The following is a 27,158-nucleotide window of genomic DNA, read 5'->3' as shown; positions in this document are numbered from 1 at the left end:
TGGAGAAAGAACAATCAACGTATATTATTAGTTCAGTACAAATTATGGAAGGCTTCAGGGGTAAGAAACAACATACTGCAAGTAGCTCCACAACTTCAGTTAATGTTTCTCAGGACCTCCTACATCCTTTCTTAAACATCAGTGAGGCTTCACTCACAACCTTCCAAGTAAGGCAGGGTTGAGTTAACATATGAAGGGGGACCCACTGAGCCTGTCTGCTCTCCCTTTATGCTCTAAGATCCTGCAGGATTTGCTTCTCCCTAGGGAATGAAAGACTCGTTAACACAAGCTAACCACAGCCTGTAGCCAGCTCAGCAGACCAATCTGAAACTCTGCCTGTGTTTGTGAATGTTTTAGCTTTATCAAAAGGAACATGTAATTATCTTAAAAATATAATTCTCTATCTTTAAAATAAGCTAGAACACTCAAACCTTCTTAAGCCCACAATGCTTTCCCCAAGGATGGTTTAATCAATTCCCTTTTTAAGCTTTTAAAAGTCTCTGACTCATTTGAGCAAGTGGGGAAAAAAGACAAAACATCAGTATCTTGCTGGAAAGATACTGTGGTTATTGGCACTGCAACAAAAATAACACTAAAATAAAGGCTCTATGTTCTCCAAATCAAGCGTATGCCTCATCTTTTTCTTAAATCTTCCTGCATTGGGGACTTCATGAATGATTCGTGAATGTTTGCAACCTGCATGATGTGGACTCGGAATGGCCCTTCTCTCTGACTGTTCGTTCCCTCTTCGGTAAAACCAGGGCAATAATACCTACACAATAATGTGTGTGTGGGAGGCACCCAACACAATACCAGATACTCAAAACTCCCTTTCCATTACCCCGGACACAAACATGGCCCCAAGTAGTTGAAATTACCACTTCACACTTGAAAGAGCAGTGGTTGACAGCATAAGACAAGAGAATATGTACTTGGGAGTATTTTCGCCCAAGTAGAATATTCTGACTCAGTTGTGTATTCGTAGAGAACATTAGGGACACAGCGTCATCAAAACAGCTGTGAAAAAAAATACAAAATGACTTTTTAAAAAAATTACAAATGCGCAAAGCAGATATCACTGATACCTATTCCATCCATGACCTTCATCATGACTCAAGCTCTTCCTTTAGAGATGGATTAAGGATACCTACTTCCCACATTATTCTTTTCTAAATGGATAATTTGGTGCTTATTTTTGTAACCTAGTCCAAACATATAGGTTGAGAAGCATTTTAAATTTGCCCAAATCCATATGAATGCACAACACCAAGCATGAACTCTATGTAAAAACTATGGACTTTGAGTGATAATGAGGTATCAATGCTCATCACTTGTAACAACTGGACCACCTTGGTGGGGAATGTTGATAGTGGGGGAGGCTATACATGTACGAGGCAGGATGCATATGAGAAATTGCTGTACCTTCCTCCTAATTTTGTTGTGAACCTGAAACTGAGCTAAAAAATAAAATCTACTTAAACGCTTTAAAAGCAAAACAAAATTTAAAAACATTAAAAATTTTTAAAAAGTCATCTTACAGTAAAATGTACATCTCTGTGGTCAAGAGGAGAACTCACTGATACAAGGAAAGAGTTCTTAAATATAGAGCCAAAATTAAAGAAGCAATCTTGCTCAAGGTAGAAAGCCGATGGAATTGCTGCCCCAGGCATGAGAGTCTGAATAGGAGCTGACTGAGCTTCCCATCCCAAGATTTGGTGTATGAATCACATTAAATGCAGCTTCTCCTAGCAGGTAATTCCCCCAAATGAAAGGCTTCTCCAAGGGAAATCTTCCATCTTACTTTACATGGACTCCTTCTAGAAACTTCATTAAAAATAAATAAATAAATAAATAAATAAATAAATAAATAAATAACCTAGCAAACAACAACAAGTGATAGAGAAATTATGGTCACTGCCTTTTGTGAGAACATTATCTGAGGCCCCATACCTGACCAGCTCTGAAGAAAATTTAGAGTTGTTTCTTGAACATTCTCTCTTTCCTGAGCTTTCCTATCTTGACTTCTGTGACAAAGGCTCTCCTGGAGTCCCTCCTGCTTTTTTGGTAGGTCCTTCTCTGTTTCCCCAGTGATTTCCTCTGCCTTGACCTACCTCTAAAATGTGAGGGCTCCTCTGCTTTTCCTATGCTATACGTGCTCACTTTCAAATTCCCTTTCTAGCACAAAGAGGCACCTGGATAGCCCATGTGTGCTGAGGTTTTAGGAGATGGTGCTGGAACCAGGGAAGGGAAAGATAGTTTTGAAAAATCTGGAGCAAAGGGGTAGCAGAGTTGAACAGGGACCTCTGTCTAAACTACCAGTCATAAAGAAAATTAAGAGTCAATTTTTCCTACTGCTCTGACTTCAGTTACCATTTATATGCTGAGGACTCCTCATGTCCAGCACAGTATTTCTCACAAGCTTTACAACCTTGTATCTCCACCTGAATATCCCACAGGGAACTCAAACTAAAAACATCAAAAATAACCTTATTCATCTTCTAATTTCAAACCTACCTCTCGCTGTTTTTTCACAATTTTGAGGGGATCACCATGTATCTAGTCATCCAAGCCAGAAACTTATTCCCCATATCCCCCACTCCCATTTGCCAAATCCTTATCAGAAATCTTACAAATGCTGCAACTGAAATATTCTGTGGATCCATCACATCTCTCCATCACTAAGTCAAAGAAGGATGAAGTTCTAGAGGTTACTCTGCTCTGGCCCCAGGCTAGCCCCAGAGATTAAATTCAGGATACATAGGCCCTGACACTGTGCTTCAAGGACAGCTCAATAGACACATCACTCTTGTGGCCGCACACGTTTTTTTCCCCTGCCAGTAATCAGTTTTTACCCCTGTAGTAAATTGCTGGGCAATTTTAATTTTCCTTGACATCTTGCATTCTTCTTACCCTTCAATTTCTCTTTTAACATGTAATCATCTCTTGAGAATTCTAGGATTCAGATCTGCTGGTTCAATGCCATCATCTTCTATTAGCTATGGTGAAGGGGTCCCCAAGGAATCAAAATGATACTGCAGCCCCATGACTGTGACAAATCGTACTTGCAGAGGTTTCCAAGACCTAAAGAGCCTTGGGCCCTTTTCCCTCTGGGAGGACACCACTGCAAAAGAAATGTGCATATAAACTAGGGCAAACACTAGAAAAGGTTATTAGGCATTTCCTAATCCTATTAAGGAAGGACCTAGGAGTCCAATTTCTATTTGAGTTCTCTGAACAAATTAGAAGATGTAGAATTTGGGGGAATCGGGTTGGGAGAAGGGAAGGACATGGCATAAGCACATCTCTAACTATTCCAATCAACAGGAAGAAAACTGGGAAAGAATTGTCAAGTCCCATGAAGCTAAGACATCATTTTAGGAATTATTCTATGGATGTTTGATGAGAATCTCCTCTCATTCTGGTAGGTCTCCTCTAGTTAGTAGGATAGATTGACAGAGCTACAAATAAAATAACCACGATTGCTGGTTCAACAGATCTACAGCACACAGGTAGCTGAAAATAAGGAAACACGCACTTACAAAGCACTGTCATCAGAATATAATGAGTGAGATGGCGGGAAGTGGGAAGGAAGTTATATGTGGACATGTGAAATGGGTAGAGAACCAGATTTAGATGAGAATGAAGAAAATCTTGCTAAAGGAAATTATATCTAAGTTGAAACTAGACAGTGAATAAGAGTTAATTGTGCTGGGGATTATGAACAAGGGGAATATGAACATATAAGAAGGGCTCTGAAAGAAGGGAACAGTATGAGCAAAGGCCCAGAGATGAGAAACAGCCTGATTCATGTAGACCTCTAAAAGAAGTTCAAACTGGTCTGTGTAAAATTCAGATACAAAGAAACAAGACAGGAGACCAGACAAACAAGGTTTGGGCTTTGAAGTCTCGTATTAGCCACATGAAGAAATTTCAACTTTGTCATGTTTTGTGTCTTAGAAATATCCCTCTTTGGTGGGTAGAATGGCTTACAGTGGGGAAGAGTTATTTATGACAAGGTTCTGCATTAATTCAGATGAGAAATTATGATGGCTTGTATTAAGGGGATAACAACAGAGATATACGTAAGTTGCTGTGTTCAAAAAATATTTAGGAGCTGAAATCTAAGAATTGATGATTACATGTGAAAGTTGAGAAGAAAGAGAAAGAAAGGATGACTCCAGGTGTCTGGCATTAGCAATTTCTGGGGTGGGAAACTAGATGTGCTATGATAGGAAACTAGAAAGAAAAGCAAGTTTAAGGAAGGGGACGAAGGAGGATAGAAAACAGAGTTCCCAACGTGCTAACTTCTACATCTGGCAGTACATTCAAGCAGAAGTACTCAGTAGGCAAGTAAGTAAAGATGTCAGGAAAGAGAGCTGGACAGGCAGTAGAGATTAAGAAAGCACATAGCAGTGCACAGGAGGAGAGGAGATGGGGGAGGTGGGACTCTGAGGAACAAAAACAGGGCCAGGAGCAATCTTTGCCAAGGGGGCTGCAGAGGTGCCTTCAGAGGAAGGCAGGAAGCTTCTGTGGTCTGGAGAACAGGACCTTTTACTAGGAGAGAGTTTACAACAAGACGCTGTACTTCGCAAAAAATGGAACCTATATGTGCTGACAAGTTAGAAGGTTCAAAATAAATCACACAAAAAGAGCAAGGTGAAGAATAGTATGTGAGGTATAATGTCCTTGTGGGTTTTTTTTCTCATACTGAAACTGAACTGAATATTTCTGTAAGGCCGAATAAGAGACTGTCAAAAACAGGTCTTAAGAAAGTGAGACTGGAGAGTCACAGACAAGAGGAGATGACTGAATCACCACTTAGTGAACCTCTAGTACTGATGGAACAGTTTGCCTTGAGTGCATCTCATATTTGCACACAAGTTTAAATCAGTGTCAAAGGGTGAGAGTGGCTGACAGTATCAATGGCACAGAGAAAGTAAAATCAAAACGAAAAGTATTCGTTAGCTTGGAGATCATTAGTGGGTTGGTGGAAATCTTTCTGGTGGAGTAATAGGGTTGCATTTGTAGATGGCTGTCTTAAAATGGGAGAAGGGGCACATGGGTGGCTCAGCCAGTTAAGCATCTGCCTTCGGCTCAGGTTATAATCTCAGGGTCCTGGGATCAAGCCCCATGTCAGAATCCCTGCTTAGCGAAGAGTCTACTTCTCCCTTTCCCTCTGCCTCTCCCTCCTGCTCATGCTCGCTTTCTCTCTTAAATAAATAAAACCTTTTTTTTTTAAGATTTTATTTATTTATTCATGAGAAACACAGAGAGGAGAGAGAGAGAGGCAGAGACACAGGCAGAGGGAGAAGCAGGCCCCATGCAGGGAGCCTGACACGGAACTCGATCCTGGGTCTCCAGGATCACGCCCCAGGCTGAAGACGGCGCTAAACCGCCAAGCCACCTGGGCTGCCCAAATAAATAAAATCTTTTAAAAAAAGGGCGGGGGGAGAAGAGGAGAAAACCTGTGCAAATAACTCAATCTGGAAGACTGGTTATAAAGAGAAGGGAAGAGGTACAGCAGTTACAGGTGGGGGCTGGGAGTCAGGGAGGGGATTTTTTACTATGGATAGTTGAGAATACTTCGACATCTTCATGAAACTCACTTCGACCTGAAAGAGCTTCTGCAGAAGCAGGAAGGGGTGCAGTGACTGAGGACAGACATTTCAGAGGGATCAGAAGGGATGGGACTCAGAAAAAAGGTATAGAAGGTAAGCCTGGATAGGAGGAGAGACATCTCTATTGCTGCAAAGTACCTGAAAAGGAAAGAGTAAAGACAACACAGGTATATCTGTCCAGCTGCCAGCATTCATACATACCACTGTCTTAGGTTCCAGAAATTTCCCTGGATACAAGAAAAATATAATAAAATTCTATGCTGCAGGCCTGTAACAGAGGAATTTGGAGTTTGCATATTAATATCTATAGTAAAAACATATTCTCTCTTTGTGCATATCTTATGTACAATTAGTGCTTTGTAAGGGGCTGTCATTTATACCTGAATAAGTTGTATGAATTCATAATTGTTTCTCCATTCTTTATTTACACCCAAGAAGTCATGCAATATGGCATTATTGATTTATGAATAATGCTGTAAGTCTATGTCTTCTTCTGTCTTTATGTACTTGTATTGAGTGCAGGGCCTAGCAAAGAGTCATTGCTCAATTAACGTTTAATTAACAAATGAATGTAATTCTGAAACAAAAAAGTTAGTGCTTTATTCTGACCTGTACCACCATGAAAAAGTTTTAAATGTATCTATGTACATACATAAACTGCCATACAGATTTTATTCTTGAAAGCCTATGAAGAAGCAAGTGCAAGTGTGCTTTGGGAAATGAAAAAAAAGAAGAGACTGCAAAAGCTCCTGCTGCAGACTTCGCCTGTGTATATGTACTCCATGTTGCTCACTTTGGTGTTAGTCATGACTTCAAAATAATAGCACAACTGCATGCTTTTTCACACATCTAAAAAAGGTTACCCTCTTCATGCCAGCCTGCTGTGCACAATTATAAGAGAGAAACCACAGGGAGTAACCAGTTGCTAACAAGCATCCCCTAGAACATCCAAGGATTTTTACCAATATATTCACTCACCAGAGCTGCCCGGTGCAAATTCAATCAGACCTTTCATTTATGCATCCTGATGGCAGACTGCTCTGAAGTACCAGATTGCTCCAAGGGATTGCAGGGATGGAGTTTTGTACATCGAAATCACTGGCTCCATTTTCTCTCCTCCTCCTTGGCTACACTTAGAATTCATTACCATCTGAGGGCTATTTACCAGCCTGTATAAAAGGAGTTAAATGTTGGGCTAACAGATTGGAAATATGTCCACGTAACACGATTTGCTCTCCTCACTGGCATGCATAATGGCAGCCTAGAAAAAAGGGCCAAGAATGTAAAACACATCACAGCTACTTAGCTGTATCCCAGGTGGGCCAGCTCTGACAGGGTTAAGGCAGAATGGCCAGAAAGCCACCACTAATCTGAACTCTCTGATTTTACTCAACAGGAATATGACCTTTTGGAAGTACAAGATTTATTTTTTAAAGTAAATTGAAAGGCTAGCCTTCTACACAGAGCACTCCCCGTCTAAATTATAGAGATTGCCTCCTGACTGCCACACACTAAGACTGGCATGGTTTGGTTGAGGCCAAACAGTGAAATACCCTGAAATACCTTGTGTTTCTTTTTGCTCTCCTCTCACCACATACGCTAACTTTGACAAGCTAACTTCTAGCAAGGTTCTTTCTTCTGCCAGGCTTAAGAGACTTGAGAAGCAAAAAAAGAAAAAGACAAAAGGAAAAGAGTATGTGATGAGGCAGAGCTGGAGGGTGAGCAGGACAGAAGAGAGGTCTCCATGTGGGTGGCGTGACATCTTGGTTCTGAAGAGTTGAAAGTAATATTGCACAAACTCACCTACACTCCCAAGTATATTCATGGGATAGGCATTCATTGCGCCTTGTAAAAAGCAAAGAAGCATTCATTTGATATTTTTGTCTCAAATTTTAAGCCTCAAGTTTATCTGCAAAAAGTGAATAATGCATAGATCACAGGGAAGTCAAGAGGATTAAGTAAGATAACAGAGCAGCGTGTGTAGCAGTTTCTAGTACCAAGAAAGCACTCAATCCATTATGACCATAATTATGTTTCAGTACAGGAGGAATCTTGCCTTTACACTGCAAGATAAACTGCCAGATTATTTTGATCCATGAGGTACGAGGTCACTTCCCACATCAACTTCCATTTGGGAAAAAATAAAACGATCCTGGCCATTGATTTATGACAATTACCAATGGGATCTAGTTACTATTAAACAATGCAAATGACGGCATTATCCTCAAATGCACAAAGTGGCAGCATAGCTGTAAAATACAAGAGCACGGGCATCCTCTACCACCTTCATTTGACACCAGCCTGACCATGGGCTGAAAGTCTATACGCCGTATCAGACCACCCTGCAGGCTAGCCTGCGAGTGCCTCATCTATGCCCCCTTAGCACTAACCAACCCAGTACTTCCAGCTGAATGCACCGCGGCTCTCTGCCTTTCTGTGGCCCACTCAGCTAGATGGTGGAGGGCAGGCAGAAGTGCCAGCGAGTCAATATCCCCTAGAGTGGACCTCACCTCTACAAATTACTGGTACAAGTTGGTGGATGGCTATCTCCTCGAATGGAACAACCTAAGACATTTCTACCCTGTCTCCCATAACTCCCTAGGAGGAAAGTGTGCTGGCTGCACACAGGAGTACCTGCTCAAGAATGCCCTCCCTGGCTTCCTTCTCTCACTTCCCCACTTCCCTGCCAGTGTTTGCTGGGACACCCCCCAAACAGGATACTTGTCCTCAGAGTCAACTTCTGGAAACACCCAATCTAACCCCCCAAAAGTTCCTTCCTTCAGGCTCCACAAGGAGCTCCTGCAGCTCTTCATCCATCCTCATTCCATCATGGGCACTATATCAACTGCCATTTCCACTTGGGGACTTCTGACTTAGGGACATCATATGGAGCTTTCAAAACAACTCCTATGGGAAATGGCCCATTTGTTCTTGACAGCTCACCATGTACCATGCATCATAAAAATCAATTCTCACGTACTATCTCTACCCATTACAATAAAGTAGGTATCATTATTATTCCTACTTAAGACTTGTGGAAATCCAAGTTCAGGGAAGTCAAGTCACTTGTCAAAATCTAACAGCAAGTGAAAGGGAGAGAGGTGGGTTGGTACTCATGTTGGTTTGGCATCAATATTGGCCCATGACGTTTAATTCCTTAAGCTTCCCAAAGAACCTGCTGAGTGGTATTTCTAGGGTCAATATATTTACAGAGCATGCACTGGGCAACTGATATATCTGGAATGACTGAAATAGTGTATCACTTTTTTTATTCTTCCCCAGTAGCAACTTGCAGTCTAGTCTGCTCTACCCCAACCCTCAATCATTGTCAACAGAGAGTTCAATAGCGTAAGTGGTGTGGTGGGAATGGGTATTTGTCTCCCCACATCATTCTCAACTTTCTTCCTTTGATTACAGAGCCCCTTGGCTTTAACTGAACACTTGGCTACTAGCTATAGACCTGCTCTCCCAACAGGACTTGTAGCTAGATATGGCCACAAGGATGTGAGTGGAAGAGCTGAGAATGACTCCTAGGACCTATCTGCTTGCTTTATCTCCACATCATCCTTGTTCCTGCCTTCAGGAGAGAAATCAGATGTGGGGGGTCATGGAATGTTAACACTGACCAGAGCCAAGAGGACAAACTAGAAGAAGCCTGGGTCCCTAGACCACCACACACAGCCAACCTGCCCAGTCCTCCTGATCACCCACCAGCACATACTGTCATTTGAAAGAGAAAACATTTAGCTACTGTCAGTCACTGCCTTTGTTCTACTTTGAGGCAGCCAAATCCTAACTCATAAAGATAGAGAAAATAGAACAAGGAACTGAGAAGAAAATCAGTAAGAATAAGGGGGGGAAACACCAGAGGAGAACAAGGTTCAGAAGGGGGATGAGCTATAGTATTTTACTTGTTTGCTTGTTTTAAAGTTTTCAGAAATACAAAGGAGAAGGAAGAAATCAAAGCCAGAGAAGAAAGGAAAACAACGACATTCTCTTTTATCCTACCTCTTGAGAGGCTGTGGGTGGCAGGAAAACAGAAGGGGAAAGGAATCCCCAGCTGTTATCAGAACCCATAAAAAGTTCAAACTCAATCTTGTACTGCAGGGCAGAAGATGTCACTGACTCCAAATCAGAAGGGGTCCTTGGGATCAAGTAGGTACCCATGGAGGCCTCAGCACGTGCAAGTAGCACAAGCAACCCTGGGCCTCCCTCACCCTGGAACAGAGGAAACCTCCTTGCATTAAGGGGAGGGTCTGGGTCACTCACGACAGTTGACCATGTTTCCACTTTATTCACAAGAATGAGAACCATACAATGCAAAATGTGTGCAAATTGCCAGCTATTTTCTATGAGTCCACATGCTTTAAAACATTCATTTCCAGAGTCTACTCACCAGGACACTGTCAGTTATTTACATAAAAACAAATACAGCTTCTCTGAATTAAGGAACACTTTAAAAATTGCATGCTAATTATTCTTCCATGCAATGCCTTAACACAGCCAGCACTTTTGCTAGCGAACATCACTAACTGCCTTTCAGGACCTGGCAAAGCCCCAGGCCCACATGAGTCCCACACACAGCGTTGGTGAAGCTGGCTGCCAGACCTCAGCAGCAGGCTGCCGGTGCAGTGCCTGTTGGTGTGGCGCTTTATAAGCAACACGAAGATCAACTGGGGAAGCAAAATAGCAACAGGACAGTGAAGAACGATGAAGTGAGGGGGGGAAATGCAACAGCAGACAATCTGAATTAGGATATATTGAAAGGGAAAACCCAGCAACTCCAGAAGAATATGAATGAGTGTGCAATCCAAGTTCCCTATCTTCTGAGTTGTCATGAGTCATTCCTGCCTTGAACACCTGTCCGATGACCCATTTTGCACAACTTCAAGAAACCCACTCTGGGGAATTTTCCTCCTTCAACTATTTCTGAAACTTCCTGGAGACATGTCCACAGGATCTGTCTTGACTGTCACCTGCTACCTCTACCTCTGACACCTGCTACCTGCTATCTTGTTCTCAGCAACTTGTCCCTTCTATGGGTCATTACTTGCTGGCTCACAACTAGTTGTGTGGTCTGTTTTCTTTTTTCCTGAACAAAACATCCTCAAGAATGGCTGAGACCAGAATATAATGTCTAATAATAGAGAACCTAGGAGATACCCAAAGCAAGAACAATGCAGAAAGAAATACAGAAAGAAAACCTTGAACCAGTCACTGGACATCACCTATCCAAGCGTGCACAGGTCACTCCTTAGGTGGTGTGATCTGCTTGCACCTTGATTCCTAAACAAATTGTTACAGGACAAAGGAAAGGCATTGTTTTTCACTCTACTGGACTTCAAGTAATACAAGACCGCTAGGCATCTCCACTAGAACACAGCTTCCCTTGTACTCTTAGTCACTGGTTGGCCCTTCTGGCCAGCATCCCACAGTAACGCGACTCTGACCTCAAGGAAGAGGAGAACCTCTTGACTCTTTATGGTCCGAAACTTGATTTGAGCTTTGTCTTACATAAACCAGTTTTCAAACTTAAGGCAGTTACTTAAACCTCTCACTAAACAGAAACTACAAACAGCTTAGAAGGGGCAGCTATGTCTTCAGTCCCATACTTTATTCTGATTGAAAGTTAAGAAATATAGGGATTTGATAAAGTTGGGAATAAACCATTGAAGAGAATTGATATCATGACCCATACAAAATTCAAAATTAATCCAAAACCATAGTTTAAGTATAAAGAAATCCAAACGAATTCTCATTTTTCTATGACGATTTTGGTGCTTTTTTAAAGATGCTTTCATTTTCTTTGGAATCTTTCCTTACTGGTGCCCCCAGCTCACTCAGTTTCTTAGAGAAGCCCACCACCAGGTCTAGTGTCAGAGCCCTCCTAGTTGCACACAAGGAGCTAATCCCAGAGCCCTGCTAATGTCACAGCTGCCTCCACAGCTTAAAAATGTCACAGCTTAAAAATCCACACACAGTAAAACACAATGCTCCTTCTCCAATGTCTTTCTAATGAAGTATTTCTGAGAACAATAGGTTTTTGTACTCAGCAGACAGGGTAAACTGCCCTGCGATTATTTAGAACCAAAGGTGTCCCCTCCCTTTTTTCTTCTCCACTATTTACTCTGGGGCTTAAGCCTCAAAGTCAAAGGAAACCTAATATGACTCATATATTCAATGATGTTTGTTGAGCATGTGTAGTAGGTCAAATAGTGCTCCCCACAGAATCCACATCCACTCAGAACCACGGACTATAACTTTATGTAGAAATAGGGTCATTTGCAAATGTCATTAGTTATGATAAAGTCATGCTGGAGTAGAGTGAACCCTGAATCCAATAACTGATATCCCTATAAAAAGAGAAGACACACTGATACACACATAGAGAATAAGGCCATATGGCAATAGTGGCAGAGACTAGAGTGATGCGGCCACAAGCCAAGGAGTTAGCTCTAAGTACTGCCAGCAAGCACCGGAGTTGAGAGGCATGGACAGGATGGTGCCGTGGAGCCTCCTCGAGGATCCAATGCTGCCAACACCTTGATTTCCAATTTCTGGCCTTCTGAACTGGGAAAGAATAAGTGTCTGCTGTTGGAAGCCACCCAGTTTGTGGTGATTTATTACGGCAGCCCCAGGAAACTAATACAGCTCCTGGTATTTTGTAGTCCTAGTGCCAAGCACAAAAAGGATGGCAATAAGCAAGACAAGTAAGGTTCCTGTTCTCGTGTAGCTAAAACTCTAGTGAAGAAGACAAACACTAAGCAAGTAACAAAATAAATAGGGCTACTTCAGAAGGTGATTGATTTGATGAAAAAAACAAAAAACAATCAAGTGATAGATGACCAGGGTGGAGGTGGGGCAATACCACCTTTTGCAATGGGATATTTCTGGGACCTTCACACAGTGTTGACACTACCCACAATGTCTCTCTCTAATCCAGCCAGCACTTTCCAGGGAGTGCGACCCCTTCCATTCCACTGTGTTCCTCTCATGCCAACCAGAGATCTGGCCTCTCCTCTCCATTCCTCTTCAGAAGATCAGTGCCTCGAGTTCCAAAGGCAGCACTTCTCACTCGGTTCTCTGCCTTCACCCACAGAAGTTTTTCTTCCTTCCCACGTTCCCCATGAACATGTATCAAAACTGACAAGAATTGCTTTTCTCCCCCCATCCAGCTTTTCCATAATGGATGTCAGTATATGTCCTCACCATACTAGGAGAGCAGATCCAATTTGACTTAATTACTGCCGGAGCTCTGTAAACAGCCGCTAGTTACCGCTGAGCCCTGTGGTTTATGAAGAGAACACCACAAATGACAGGAAGCTGCAGGGGGAAAAATAGTCTGAGCCGCCTTTGGCATGTTCACTTTTGAGTACAGACACTTCCATTCATCAATGGAGACATTCATGAAATCTGGGCTGTCAAAATGATATTCCAGAGAGGAGCAACAGAGACCCAAAGTGTAATTCTGCAGCCCTCTCTGAGCACAAGTCCTAGGACAAGAATGCAAGATGTTGCACCAAAACCATAACCAGCTGGACCCTGCACGCCAACCTGAGTGTGAATTCAGTACTGCCCCTCTCCGCCCCAACCCTGGTATTCGTGAATCGGTGCAGACCCAAAAACCAGTGAGGCAGAATCTGGCTTCATAAGAGAAAAATTTCCACCAACAAACGTGTGGTTGCACAAGATGAATCATGCTACCCCACAGTCTGACAGACTGAAACACACAGCATGAGCACAGAGAGGAAGGGTAGGTGAAGGTGCAGCAGGCACTCCTGTTCTCCACAGGGATATCAGAATTCTGAGCTTTGGGCCTCTCCGCATGCAGCAAAGATAGGACAGGGGCAACACTCCGAGGGTGACGTGCTCAACCGTGAAAGGGAGGATCTGATTAAAACGCAGAATCTGGTTCAGTAGGTCTAGGACAGGAACCTAGAATTCTGCATCTGGAACAAGCTCCCGGGGATCCCCACAGGCTGTCTAGGACCTAGAGAACCAGATGCTATGTGCAAAGGGACTGAGGCAAGGGGTCCACTTCCAAGGCCTTGGCAAATCCCTGGGTGTCTAGGTAAAGAGCAGTGTCATTCAACTTTTCACGGGCAATGATAGTGTTACATAATAGATATGGTTTCTCACCCACAAAAATAATTTATTACCAATTCAATAGCATATAACAATTCTATGTGTTGAATTAAGACAGGTTCAAACATCAACATAAGTAATGTTTTTAAAGATGATAAACCAGTGGCTCTCAAGTTGATCTGCATGCAACAATTATCTGGGGAACAGTTACAAAGGAATGCCCAGGCTCCTGGCCATGGCAAATGAATCCAGATCACCTAGACAAGTGTATATAGAAGGAAGGGAAGAGGTAGACAGCCCTGAAGTGAGGGAAGAGAAAAATCCAAACAACTGGAGAAAAAGATGAATTTCAATCATTCTTACTTCAATTCCCACTCCTTTTAAATCGCACTTGTTTTTCCCCTTGCAGGACTCCCCTTCCCTGTATTGTTCCAATCAAAATATGTTCCATGGATCAGCAGCACTAGTAGCACCTGGGACCTTATTAGAAACAGAATCCCAAGCCCCTCCCCAGACCTACTGAACCAGAATCTGCATTTTAACAAGATCCCCAGGTAATTAGTATGCACGGTAAAGTCTGAAAGCATGGCTCTACATGGATTTGAGCCCAAGCTCTTCTGTGCAGACATATGCTAGGTACAAAGACAATCATTAAGCTTCCCCGGGCAATTCACAGTGGGGTCAGCTGCTGCTTATATACCCCTGGCAGGCCACCGTAGGAGAGGGTGCCTGTGAACCGGTAATTGATTTACAACATCATCTGGCTATAACCCAATGAAAGCCAAGTTGTCTCTTTCCCTATATTGATATAATTACCAACATGAGGGGAAGCAGGTTCTTTCTTCAGATCAAGTAACCTTGTTATTCATCAGCCTGTGCTAGCTCCACTTCTGATTAGCAATTTATTCTGGGGGTTACTGACTGACCCCACTTGGCTCTCATTATTCATTCTCTTCGCAACAGCAACAATTATTTCGCCCCCAGGATAATAGAAACCTACATGCAGTTAAACATATTTGCATTTTCTATACATTTTCTATTTCTCTTGCCTGCCTCCATAGACAGAGCATTACTTGAGATCCATGATTGCTTTTTTAACTCCTCACAATACCTAGCAAAGCAGCCCTTAGTGAGAAATATAATTGATGTTGCTGGGTGATGCCAGGAAGCATTTGTAACACTGTTTATCTCAGTGCTCCATCTCCTAAGCTAGAAACAAAACTGTTTTAAAGCCACACTGAATACCCTCAGTTCCACAAAACTCACCACCTGCCTCCACACACTGACTCTATACTGTAATTCAATCATGAAAAGCAGATGTTGTCACAAGCTTAAAAACCGTTCCCAAGAGTTCATTTCAAAGTCTTTTATTGGAACTTCATGTGTATTATCCCAAAAACAATCCTTTTGGTTCGCTCTACAGCCAAGGTGGATACTATGAGTGGGAAGCCATACTCTTACAATACTACTAACCAACAGCAACAATGTTAAATTAAATCCAAATGAGCTTTCATTCAACTTGATATTGGTGCTGAAGGTAGTTTGAATCAAAAGACTAAAGGAGGTAGGAAAAGATAATGTTACAGATTCTGGTGCATGTATAGATGTAAAAGCTTTTTAAAGATGAATAGTGTTAATTTTTCAGGGTGAATTTTTTTTTACCTTTTTCTTGCATAATATGTGGATGTGCCTTAATTTTTACACTTATTTTCCATGGGTATCACCATTCTGTCCTTCACAAATGGCTCTTAGATGAACTCACAATGTGGGACCCAGAAAATTTAACAAAAATTCCCTACCCTTGGACAAGCAGAGCAGGACTAACTCCATTTTGTGCTGCACCCACCACCTCCTGTATGACCCCCACATGACCTGCTTATTGCTTAAGGCGCTAGGCAAGCTGCTGGGCACACAAGCCCCATCCTAGTCAAGCCACTGGGTACACCCTTACCAGATATCGGCTCATAACAATGTAACCTCGCCTTGTGCCCACCAAAACTGCGCGCCAATTCCAACCAGAGTGATAGGCCAGTTCAAATGGATACTATAGGGTAAAATGTAATTCAATCAGCCACCTGCTTGTGGACCAACATGACTGTGCAATTTTCAGGGTATGTTACAATCCCATTGGCCACTGGCCCCTATAAAGCTGCTATGCCTCTTAGCCTTGGGGTCCAAGTCCCTGCTCCGCTGTGTCGGGTACACTTGGACCCAAGCTTGAGCTTGTAATAAACCCTCGTGTGTTTGCATCGGTGTTGGCTCCTTGGTGGTTTCTCAGATTTGCAATCTTGGACACAACAAGAAGAGAAAGGAGAAAAGAGAAACTGAAAGAGAAAAGTGTGATCACAATCTAGTGAGTCTATTACAGTCGAAGGAATGAAAAGGTTAAGTATATGAATGAGTGAAGAACTGCTTAGATGCAGAAGGAACCATAGTCACAATGACCACATTTTCCCTTAAAGCACTGTTTTTTAAATGGAGGGAAGAAGGGACTTTTCTCCCTGGGTGACAGTGGTCAGTGTCTGAAAAAAAACTTTTGGTTGTCACAACTGGTGGAGGAGTACTACTGACATCTGGTAACATCTAGGGTCCGGGATGGTGCTAAGCACCCTGCAGTGCACAGGGAAATCCCCAAAGACTCATGCAGCATAAAATGTCAATAGTGCTGAGACCAAGAAACTGCCTTGGAAGTAAAAGAGAAAGAGGTAAGATGGTCACTAGCTGGCTGAAGATTCCTCAGATTCTTCTATAGCAAGATTATGGGGAAGAGGATTAGAATGGCTGATCTGACCTCCCAAGGTTTAGTGTAGGTGAGATGATACTACATGTCACATACTAAAAAGGAGATAAAAATTTAAAAAGATCCAATTGTTAGGAGAGTGGTGGATAGGGAGAAACAAAGTGCAGGGAGTGGGCCAAGGAGCATAGTTGCAGACTGAGCTCCTCTGCTGCTGTGGACGGACACGATAGCATAAAAGAGCTGCATCAGGCTGGTCAAAAGCTCCTTCATGTGGAGCCTGCCATCTTGGTTGAGCTACAAGGTTGGTAGAAGTGGGGACCAAGCCAACTTCTAGGCAGCAATTCATTAATATGAATGTGAGACATCTACAGGGAAGGTCTATGTAATCTGGTGGGCATCCAGGAACTAACAATGTGTAAAATGACCTCCAGGAACTAACAATCTCATTAATATAAAGTTGACATATATATGCTGATCACTCCCAAACTTTGATCTTTAGCCAGATCTCCTCCCTTAAACTTCTAAATCATATATCGAATGCCAGCTTAACTTCTCATCTTAAATATCTAATAGGCATCTCAAATTAGAATTTCTAAAAAATGAACTTTTGATAATCTCCACACCTGTACTTCCTACAGTTTTCCCCATCTCAGTTGCTCAATTAGAAACACTGGAATCATTTTTATTCTCTTTTTCTGACACTGAACATCCAATCAGACAATAAATTCTTTCAGTGTGATTTTCGAAATGAATTCTCTTAACTGAAAGAAGCCAATGACAAAGGACTGCATGTTGTATGCTTCCATTTATATGCAGTGTCCAGACAGGCAAGTCTATAGACACTAGTGACTGTGAGGGCTGAAGGAAGGGGGATTAAGGGATGATGGCAAAAGGGTACTGGACATCTTTTTAAGGTGATGAAAATGTTCTCAAATTGATTGTGGTAATGACTGCACAAATCTGTGAATATACTAAAAGCCAGTGAGTTATATATACACTTTAAATGGGTGTAATGGACGGTTTGGTTCAATAAATCTGTTTTTAAAAAACGTGTGTGTGTGTATACACACACACACACATAGTATCCCTACAATCTGACTTCTCAGGATCTGTTCAATGACAATCACTGGCCCAAGCCATCCCCCACCCCTACATTACTGCAGCAGCCTCTGGACCTGACTGGCCACTGGTTTCTCTTACTGCTCTACCTGGACCCTTTTCCACAAGCAGCCATCATGACCCTTTGAAAACCTAAGCAGTTCGTATTACTGCCCTTCTCAAATCCTTCTAATGGCTTTCATCACACTGGAGTAAAAGCCAAAGTGGCCCCCACACACAAACTGGCCCCCACTTGGCACTCCAGAGTCATCTTCTCTAACCTCTATCACTTACTACCGTAACCACCCACTTCCTCCCTGCTTGGAGACGAATGCACCAGGCCCTGCTCCCTCAAGGACTCTGAACTTGCTGTTTCCTATGCCTCTTCTCCCAGATCCAAGTGCCCTGCTCCTTGACATCCATAAGTCTTTGCTGGAGCCTCACCTTTGCTGTAAGGTCTTCGAGATCATGCTATTTAAACTGCAACTCCCCACCCACACTTTATCGCCCTCTTTCCTGTTTTATTCTTCTAACACTTACCACCATCCAAAAGTGTGTGTAATTTACTGATTTCTTTTTACTGTCTCCGTTCCCTAAAATGGAAGCTTTGTGAGGGAATTAATTTTTACGTGGGTGTGCACTACTATACCTAGAACACAGCCTAACAGAAGATGCCCAATATTGATTTGTTGAATGAGTAAAACAAGTCAGTGCAAGAAAGAATATAACTAAATGTTAAACTATAAAAAATTGAAAATATATGCTATATCCTACAACCCAGCAATTGCACTACTAGGGATTTATTACCCCAAAGATACAAATGTAGTGATCTGAAGAGGCACCTGCACACCAATGTTTACAGCAGCAATGTCCATGATAGCCAAACTATGGAAAGAGCCCAGATGTTCACTGATATGAATGGATAAAGAGGTGGTGTGTACACGAATGTATGTATGTATGTATGTATGTATGTATGTATGTATGTATATACACACACACACAATGGAATACTACTCAGCCATCAAAAAATGAAATCTTGCCATTTGCAACAACGTGGATGGAACTAGAGGGTATTATGCTAAGCAAGGTAAATCAATCAGAGAAAGACAATTATATGATCTCACTCATATGTGGAATTTTAAGAAACAAAATAGAGGATCAGAGCACCTGGGTGGCTCAGCAGTTGAGCATCTGCCTTTGGCTCAGGTCCTGACCTCAGGGTCCTAGATGGAGTCCCACATCAGGCTCCCCACAGGTAGCTGGCTTCTCCCCCTGCCTATGACTCTGGTTCTCTCTGTGTCTCTCATGAATAAATAAATTTAAAAAAAAAAGATTACAAAACAGAGGATCACTGGGGAAGAGAGGAAAAAATAAGACAAAACCAGAGAGGGAAACAAACCATAAGAGACTCTTAATCATAGGAAATAAACTGAGGGTTGCTGGAGGGAAGGAGGGAAGGAGGATGGGGTAAGTAGGTGATGGACATTAAGGAGGGCATGTGATGTAATGAGCACTAAATATAAGACTGATGAATCACTAACATCTACCTCTGAAACCAGTAATACGTTAATTAACTGAATTTAAATAAATTTTAAAAGACATACACAGAATATAAATGGAAGCCCACAGCCATATATCTCAGTTATAAGCCCAGCAAACTATTAAATAAAATTTGTTCTATGGGACGCCTGGGTGGCTCAGTGGTTTAGCACCTGCCTTCGGCCCAGCTTGTGATCCTGGAGTCCCGGGATCAAGTCCCACATCAGGCTCCCTGCATGGAGCCTGCTTCTCCCTCTGCCTATGTCTCTGCTTCTCTCTGTGTCTCTCATTAATAAATAAATAAAATATTTTAAAAAAAATTTTTTTAAATGTGTTCTATTCTCCTATCTTAACAGATACACTTTCCTAACAACCTGCATAGTGAGACTCAAAATGAGAATTCTTAGAAATGGATGAGAATGTGACATCAGAGGATGGCATCAAGGGGAGAAGCAATCATAGCCTCTGAGCTGTGGACTGTCCCCTTGCCTTCCCAAACCCAGCTCAATCCAACACCTCTATCCACACATTTGTGGACACCTAGATTGCATTCCAGACTCCATCCACAGCAGCTATTGACTATCCCCAAGCCTAGAAGTTTGCACTGGCCCAGTCTGCTTCTGGAGACACACCTGGAGAAGAGGACCACAGAGGTCCTGGAAGTGGGTGCAGGGCCATCTAGGGGGAGAATTCCAGGGTCCTCAGTACCAGAAGCATGACCCTGAAGGACTGGTACAGGCTCTAGGTGGGTACATGAGGAACACATGCTTGGACAAAGGCTAGAGAGGATCTAAAGAATATGGTCCTTCTGTCCTAGTGATGCAGAAACGACTGCCCCAGAAATTTCCTCATGTCTCTTAATGATCCCAAGGAACTACATAGGAAAACCAAAGTTATACTTCTCCCAAACAAACAGCAATAGACTCTTACTGATTCGGAGGAATTCCATTTCAGCCACACCTCAAAAAAAAAATCATTCAGGAGAGAGGGAACACATCTTTCATATAGAAGAATTCAAGAAACTGTAAATAGATGACCTGCCTTCAGGAAGTGCAGCTTAAATGCCAACCCCACCCTGCCTTGAGCATGGGCTGGACTCAGTAATTTGCATCAAAAAACAGAGTACAGAAAAGTAAAATACTAACTTTACAGTGGAGAAACCTGGCAAACCCTACCTTAACAAATGACCAAGGTTAATCTCATTAGTGAAAAGTCATGTTGATTTCATGTGCCCCCAGTAACATGTTAAGTTGACAAGTAGGGACATTCTCTGTGGTTTGCTTCCCCACACCCATAAACCCAGTATAACCATGAGAAAAACATCAGACACATTCAAAATGAAGAGCATCGAGGGATCCCTGGGTGGCTCAGCGGTTTGGCGCCTGCCTTTGGCCCGGGGCGTGATGCTGGAGTCCCAGGTTCGAGTCCCACGTCGGGCTCCCGGCATGGAGCCTGCTTCTCCCTCCTCCTGTGTCTCTGCCTCTTTCTCTCTCTCTCAGTGTCTATCATAAATAAAAATAAATAAATAAATCTTTAAAAAAAAAAAAATGAAGAGCATCGACAAAATGCCTGGCCAGAACCTCTCAAGACTGTGAAGGTCCTAAAAACCAAAGAGAGACTAAGAAACTGTCACAGTCCAGAGATTCAGGAGACATGACAACTAATTCCAGTGTGGTATCCTGGGTTGGATCCTGGCACAGAAAAAGGACATTAATATGGAAACTTGTGAAATACATATAAAATCTGGATTTTACTTAATAGTACTGTAACAATGTTGATTTGTTAGTTCTGACAAATGTACTGTGGTAATATAAAATGTTAACAATGGGGAAAAATGAGTGAGGAATGTTTGGAAACTCTGTATTCTCTTGGCAACTTTTCTACAAATCTAACATTACTTCAAAATCAAAGTTATTTTTAAAAATGTTCATCCACAGCATCAAAGAATCACAGTACATCCATCATTCTGTCTCTCTGGGGCGCACATTCACTCAATGGAACAAAGGGATGGCATTTCCCAGGTTCAGCATGCTGATTTGGAGCACTTTTTCATGAGATCTCGAAGATGCCAATTCTCGTGGTCAAAATCCGTCTGATCCCACAGGGGCACATAACCAACAGTGCCTCAGAACATCAAGATGTGTCTGTGAGTATTCCAAAGAAAATAAATAAGGTTTAAAAGAAACAGAGAAGGGGAAATTACTTGTGGCATGTTTACAATTTGGAACAGCATAAAATAGGAAACAAATGACATATATAAAATTCTGGTAATAAACTTGAGAAGAAATACTAAAACAGACCACAGAGACCTTAACATACTGCCCTAGAACATTCAGCTGTAAAGTGTCCTCCTGGCAAGCCCACAGTAGGCACTACTCAAAACTGGAATTGACCGTAAGCATACGCTCTCACCTGCCTCTACCATCAGGGAGGGGACACTGGGAGTTTGCATAAACTCCACAGGTCAACTACTTCTAAGAAAAGCATTGGGTTTATCATGGGAAAGTAGCACAAAAACATAGATCTTGCCATGTATCGGGTTCCATTCACTCAAAAATCCAAAGAGAGCCTGTTGAGTCTCATGAACATAAATGTATAGGATTTGATAGTAAATAAAACATATGACTTTAAGCATTTACCACAGTTGTAAACTTTCTCCAGGCACAAGTAATGATATCTTTCCACATTAATTTAGGTACCCTTCAATTAACCCCACCATGTTTTAAGGGAGCAATATCATGTAACTACGTCAAGCTGCTCCGCTTGAAAAGAGACTATCAGGAAATTTGTCAGTACCTCTTTCGAAAGCCAAATTTTGCTCTTCCACTGGGATTCTAACTACTGAGAAGTTTTTTGGGAAAGTGTTTCATTAATTATAGAAAACTCCAAGCCTTACAAAATGTGGCAGCAATTCAGAAACCCCATTTACATAGGATTAGCTACTTTTGAATAGATGTTTCAGCTTCCATCTAGGACTTCATTGTGAGGCCATCCTTTCTCAGATAATCAAAGCAAGAGAAAGAGAACATGTATGTGTATTGAGCACAGCCTATGTGCTATGAATTTCATGCACTTGCTTTATTCATCACCCCCCCTCAATCTCTATGAGGCAGGTATGATCTTTCCTCTACACACTAGGTAACCAAGACTATGAGAGTTTAAGTGTCATAGATAAGACCACATCTTGGGACTGCTAGCAAAGGGATTTGAACTCAGCTCTGTTTTCTATTAAAGTGAAAAATACGATCATTAAGCTATATTGCCCTGGAAATAAGCTGAAAGACAGCAAGAGACTGAGAGATTGAGAAAGAGAGAGAAAAGGAAGGAGGGAGGGAGGGAGGAAAAAAGGAGGGGGGGCAGGAGGGAGAGCCAATTGGAATGAAGATTATCTGCAGACAAAATTGGAAAGGAGCAAAGTTTCTATTTTTCTGGCCATGTTCTGCACGCTTGCTTTGCCCTCCTCCTCCTCCTCCGAACTTCCCTGCCTCAGAAATCACCCTTGTGGGTTTACAATTCTTTCAGTCGCAATTAACAGAAACCCCAACTCAAAATGGCTTAGATAATAAAGGATATTTTTTTAATTAATTACTAGAGGATCCAGAAATAGGGAAAATTTCAAAACAGTCTCTATCCTGGGCGCAAACAAGGAGGCGAGGCTCTGTTTGGTCTCTCATCTCTTTATTTCATATTCTTAGTGTTGTCTCTATCCTGAGACTGCCCTTTCCCAGGGAAGATCTCAAGGAGAAATGCTTCCTAATTTGCATCCAAGGAAAGACATGTTAGAGAGCAAGACGAGACAGTGATATGGCACTATGGCCAGAATAATCCAGAAAAATCCCAATTCCATGTTGGCCCAGTAAACACTGCTCCTCATCCTTACCCCACCAGCCTCCATCTCTCACTTCCAGCTTTGTGGTTTCCTGGGGAAAATATGTACATAGGAAAATGGAAACCAGGAAATAAAAGCTCCACCCTTACCACTTGCCAGGTGCACATCACCCACAAAGCAAAACTCCTTGGTAAATTCAACCAGAGTCCCTGATGGAGGATGACTTCAGGACAGTCTTTCCCTTCTAGCCACTAAGTTAAATATAATGAGAACTTTCCAATACTTAAATGTTTCTATGAGAAGAAGAGAAAGACCCCACTTGCCTGGCAACATGGTGATAAAAAGAGCAAGACAAACAAATCTAGGGCCAACCTCTAGTTCTAAAGATAATTTAGATGGAGGAAGCAGCAGATAGCAACGACCACGGGGTGGCATTTCTCTCACTAGAAAATGTGGCTCTTTCAATGTCCTGAAATCTGACCAAGTCATTTCAGCATAGCTTCCTCTTAGAAAGGGAGCTACATTCTTATTAGGCTGAGGTTCAGAAGCAACTACTTCCTAGAAGCTTTCTAGCTTCTTAGGGGGGTGGGATGAATGACCTTTCTTATGATACAACTAGGACAAGAAAAGTCACTGAAGGACTAGTGAGGGATGCAGCTCTTCATCACCATGCTGGAGAAATGTGGCCTTAAGCAAGAGGTCAACTCTGCTCAGTGAAGGCACTGACAAAATCCATAGGCATCTGTAGTAAAGAAGTTTGTTGTAAAACGTCTACAAGTAACTCCAGTCTTCATAGCCAGGCTACTCAGAGCTAAGAGGCTATCACCTATTCGATAACTACTCAACCACATTCCTTTTCTCTGCTTTAGTTTGGTCATGTGCACGGTGGGAAGAGGTGGGACTGGCTTAACTCTAAGGTTTTTTTCCCAGAGGTCTCAAACATTGAAAAGGAAGGGTATTTACATATAAACACGGATTCAAATGTTACCTGTTAAGAAGTAACACATATTTGTGTTACTTATTTGTGCATTACCTTGCTCAACAACAAAGGTAAGTCTACTATTATTTTTTAAGCTCAACAGAGAAGACACTGTGCCTTCAAATTATATGTAACACCTTCTGTTCAGAAGATCTACGAAAACATTTAAGTAAGGGATCTAATGGGGATGGAGTCACTCTCATGCAAGAGTCCAGTAAAGAAATAAGATCTTGGCCACCAACTCGGGTCTGTAAATTATTCCTATACTTATGTGAATTAATAGACTCAAACAACAAAAACAAGTTATGAAAATTAATGTACTGGGTCTACGGAAACATTCTAATAATATTCTACGTCCAGTTTAGCTTTTGGTTTACTACAAAGGTGAAAATATTCCTTCCAGTTCGTTTTCTCTTTTCTCAAAGAGTATGTCATTCTTCCACACCTCAGCATAAGTTATGCATTCAATATGTCCTTGATTCTAGTGCTTTTCCCTCCATGACCAGTGATTTTAAAAATCAGCCACAAGGTATGGTGAAACAAGCACAGGATCAAAAGAACTAGGTTCAAGGCCCCATTCCTCTACTTAAAAGGTGTGGGACTAGGCAAGTGACTTCTCTAATATAAAGGGAATGATTACATTTACCATACTGGGTTGCTGTGAAAATCATTTGTATTTATTTACACCTCACGGTCTTTTAGAAAGGACTTAAGACAAGTACCGTGAAATGTAAGATACAACATGGCAGCTGAAATGGGACTGAGGAAAGACAGAAAAAAAACAAGACTTGTGATCTTGTGATAAAAAATGTATCTGGAAATAAAGTTAAAATAGTTCATTGCATAAAGATCTAAATATCTGCTACAAGAAGGTAAGCCACATACTGGACGGCTGGGGACAGTGAAGGTTATCACAGCCAGAAGAATGCCTGGGAAGGTATCAAGCACCATGGCTATTGCTTGTTTCTCTACAAAAAGCCTAGGCTTTGATATGCCAACCAATCTTGGTGTGACCACAGGCTCTGTGTCAGAACTTCGACTTCTCTCATCCCTCTAAAGAGAAGAATAAATCCCACTTTGCAGGGTGGTGGATCCCTGAAGTGCCTTACCTGTGGCAGGCACCCAGGGAATGTTAGCATTCTGCTCCTTTGTTTCTCTTCTCTCTCCCTTCTCACTTCTGTATGCCCTTTCTGCTTACTTCAGGTAGCAAACATTCCTGTGAGAAATTGTTTCTAGTTTACTAAATTATCTTCTGTTTACCATCATTTTATTTATACTTATTAACAGCAATGTAATACCCACATCAGCCTTGAAGAGTTGCATACATCTGAATTTGCTAGAAAATTTTCCTCTCAAGGTGTCAACAATAACAACGCACAACAGAAAAGTACCTTTAAAAATTGCCCTGAAACACACAGAGCCATTAATGTCACATACAATATAGGAGAGATGATTTCTTAACAGAAGGTTAATTAGTTCTCTCCCATAGGATGGCACTGCCGTAATTAAACCAATAGCAACAAGGAAAAAATACACCCCTGGGCAATTGAAGACATTCTGACAATAATGAGAAATGGCAGTGGGCACTGGGTACCACGGCTGCTTTCTAGTTGCTGTTGTTTAATCATCATTGGCACAAGAAAGCAAGTCCTCCCGTGCCAGATAACATCTGCTCCTGAGAGCGCCCTGTTTTAAACAGAAAGCAGTATTTCAGCTTTATATGAGACCTTTCTTTACAATCTCTTTGTAAATGAAAGCAAGAAGCTCCAAGTGTGGATAAAACCTCAGTATCTGAGGTTATATGGTGCCATATATCATTTCTACTGGTAATGATCTGATTAATAGCATCTGTTCTATGACCTAATTATAGGCAAAATCATGCGTATTTCTGACAGGGAGGGAGGAATGGAACCTGCACATATTAGGAGCTTACCTGAAGGGGCAGATTCCCCTAAAGGAGAGTGCCAAACAGGACCCCTGCAAAGGCTGCTGTTGTGAGTGCTCAACCTGCTGACATGGCTGGAAAGTGCTTTTTTTTTGGGGGGGGGGGGCTCTAGAGGTAACAGTAGAGGGAGAGGGGGAGAGAGAATCTTAAGCAAGCTCCATGTCCAGCATGGAGCCTAACCCAGGGATCCCTCACAACCCTGAGATCATGATCTGAGCCTAGATTAAGAGTCAGGTGCTTAACCAGTTAAGCCACCCAGATGCCCCAGGAAGGGACATTTTTCTTTTCTTCAATTAGACATGGTGAAAGTACATAATTTCCCCTAGGATACTTTTCTCAAAACCCTGGATAGGGTCTAGGGAAGTGGTATTAGGCAGCTTGAACTCACTGGGCTATCTTTCAAAAGGGTGTAGGGAGTTTAAAATTCAAAGGAGAAAAGCAGTACCATGTGGTCACACATCTCTACATCATCACCCCCTAGAGACTGGGCATGTTGGTGATATTACAGCCTCCCACTTCCTGTACATTCAAGTCTCCAATGTGCTGGGAGGTGACCATGGGTGTCCAGTCCGACCTTGTCCACTACCACCTTTAAGGCTCAGCTGAATATTTGGGGGCTTATGGCTGAAAGCAACAAGGGAAAATAGAACCAAACAAAGATGGCTGCTCAGAACATGTAAAAACTGTTTTAAAAGTCTTTAGGCTGATTTCAAGAATACTGTCTCTCTGCTAAGCCTTAGAAGGTCAGAGTAGTAACAGTTCCTAGGACCTTTACCAGGAGCCTACCATAGAAATGCTGCTGTTGAATATGCAGAACCAAAAGAAGAGTAATACTTCTCAACCTAAAACTTGGCTCCATGGAAATCTGAATATCCTGTAATTCTCTCCAGAAGCACTTCTGAATCCTCTCTCTCAGTTACCTGGGCTTAGCCTAGTTTTCAAGGTTGCATAAGAACCAGAGTTTGCCAAGCAAATAAAGAAGTTTGCTCAGAGGAAGCAACTATGCAAGTGGTTATGGTTTCCTCAAAGATCTAGGACATCAGCAGACATCTTCAATGGTCTATGTAATGAGGCAACCTTGGAATGTACCTTCAGTAACACCAAGAAGTTGTAAGTCAATGCCTGTCTCAGATGATTCCCCACATATGCATTCAGAAACATTCACCTTCTTGGAGGTTATTTATAAGAATCTGCATCAAGATGCGATTCAAAGCAAGGTGTCAGAATGCTTCTAAAAAGCTACAGAGTTCTGTGGTAATTTAAGTATACCCTTAGCTAATTCTGGATAATTTACTAGAAATTTCAGTTCTTAATCAAAACACACA

General features: G+C 42.0%; 1 long non-coding RNA gene across 4 annotated transcripts in view; it reads right to left on the bottom strand.

The window, feature by feature from the left end:
• Positions 1–27,158, bottom strand: part of LOC111092486 — a 491,589-nt gene that overhangs the window by 372,871 nt on the left and 91,560 nt on the right. For all 4 annotated transcript variants that reach the window (XR_005355617.1, XR_005355615.1, XR_005355616.1 and 1 more), the window contains exon 4: positions 24,998–25,104. This is a non-coding gene — a long non-coding RNA (uncharacterized LOC111092486). The remainder of the gene's footprint in view (positions 1–24,997; positions 25,105–27,158) is intronic.

The sequence above is a fragment of the Canis lupus genome, chromosome 2, assembly GCF_011100685.1.
Source record: "Canis lupus familiaris isolate Mischka breed German Shepherd chromosome 2, alternate assembly UU_Cfam_GSD_1.0, whole genome shotgun sequence".
NCBI classification, from domain to species: domain Eukaryota; kingdom Metazoa; phylum Chordata; class Mammalia; order Carnivora; family Canidae; genus Canis; species Canis lupus.
This window is presented reverse-complemented; position numbering and strand designations above follow the sequence as displayed.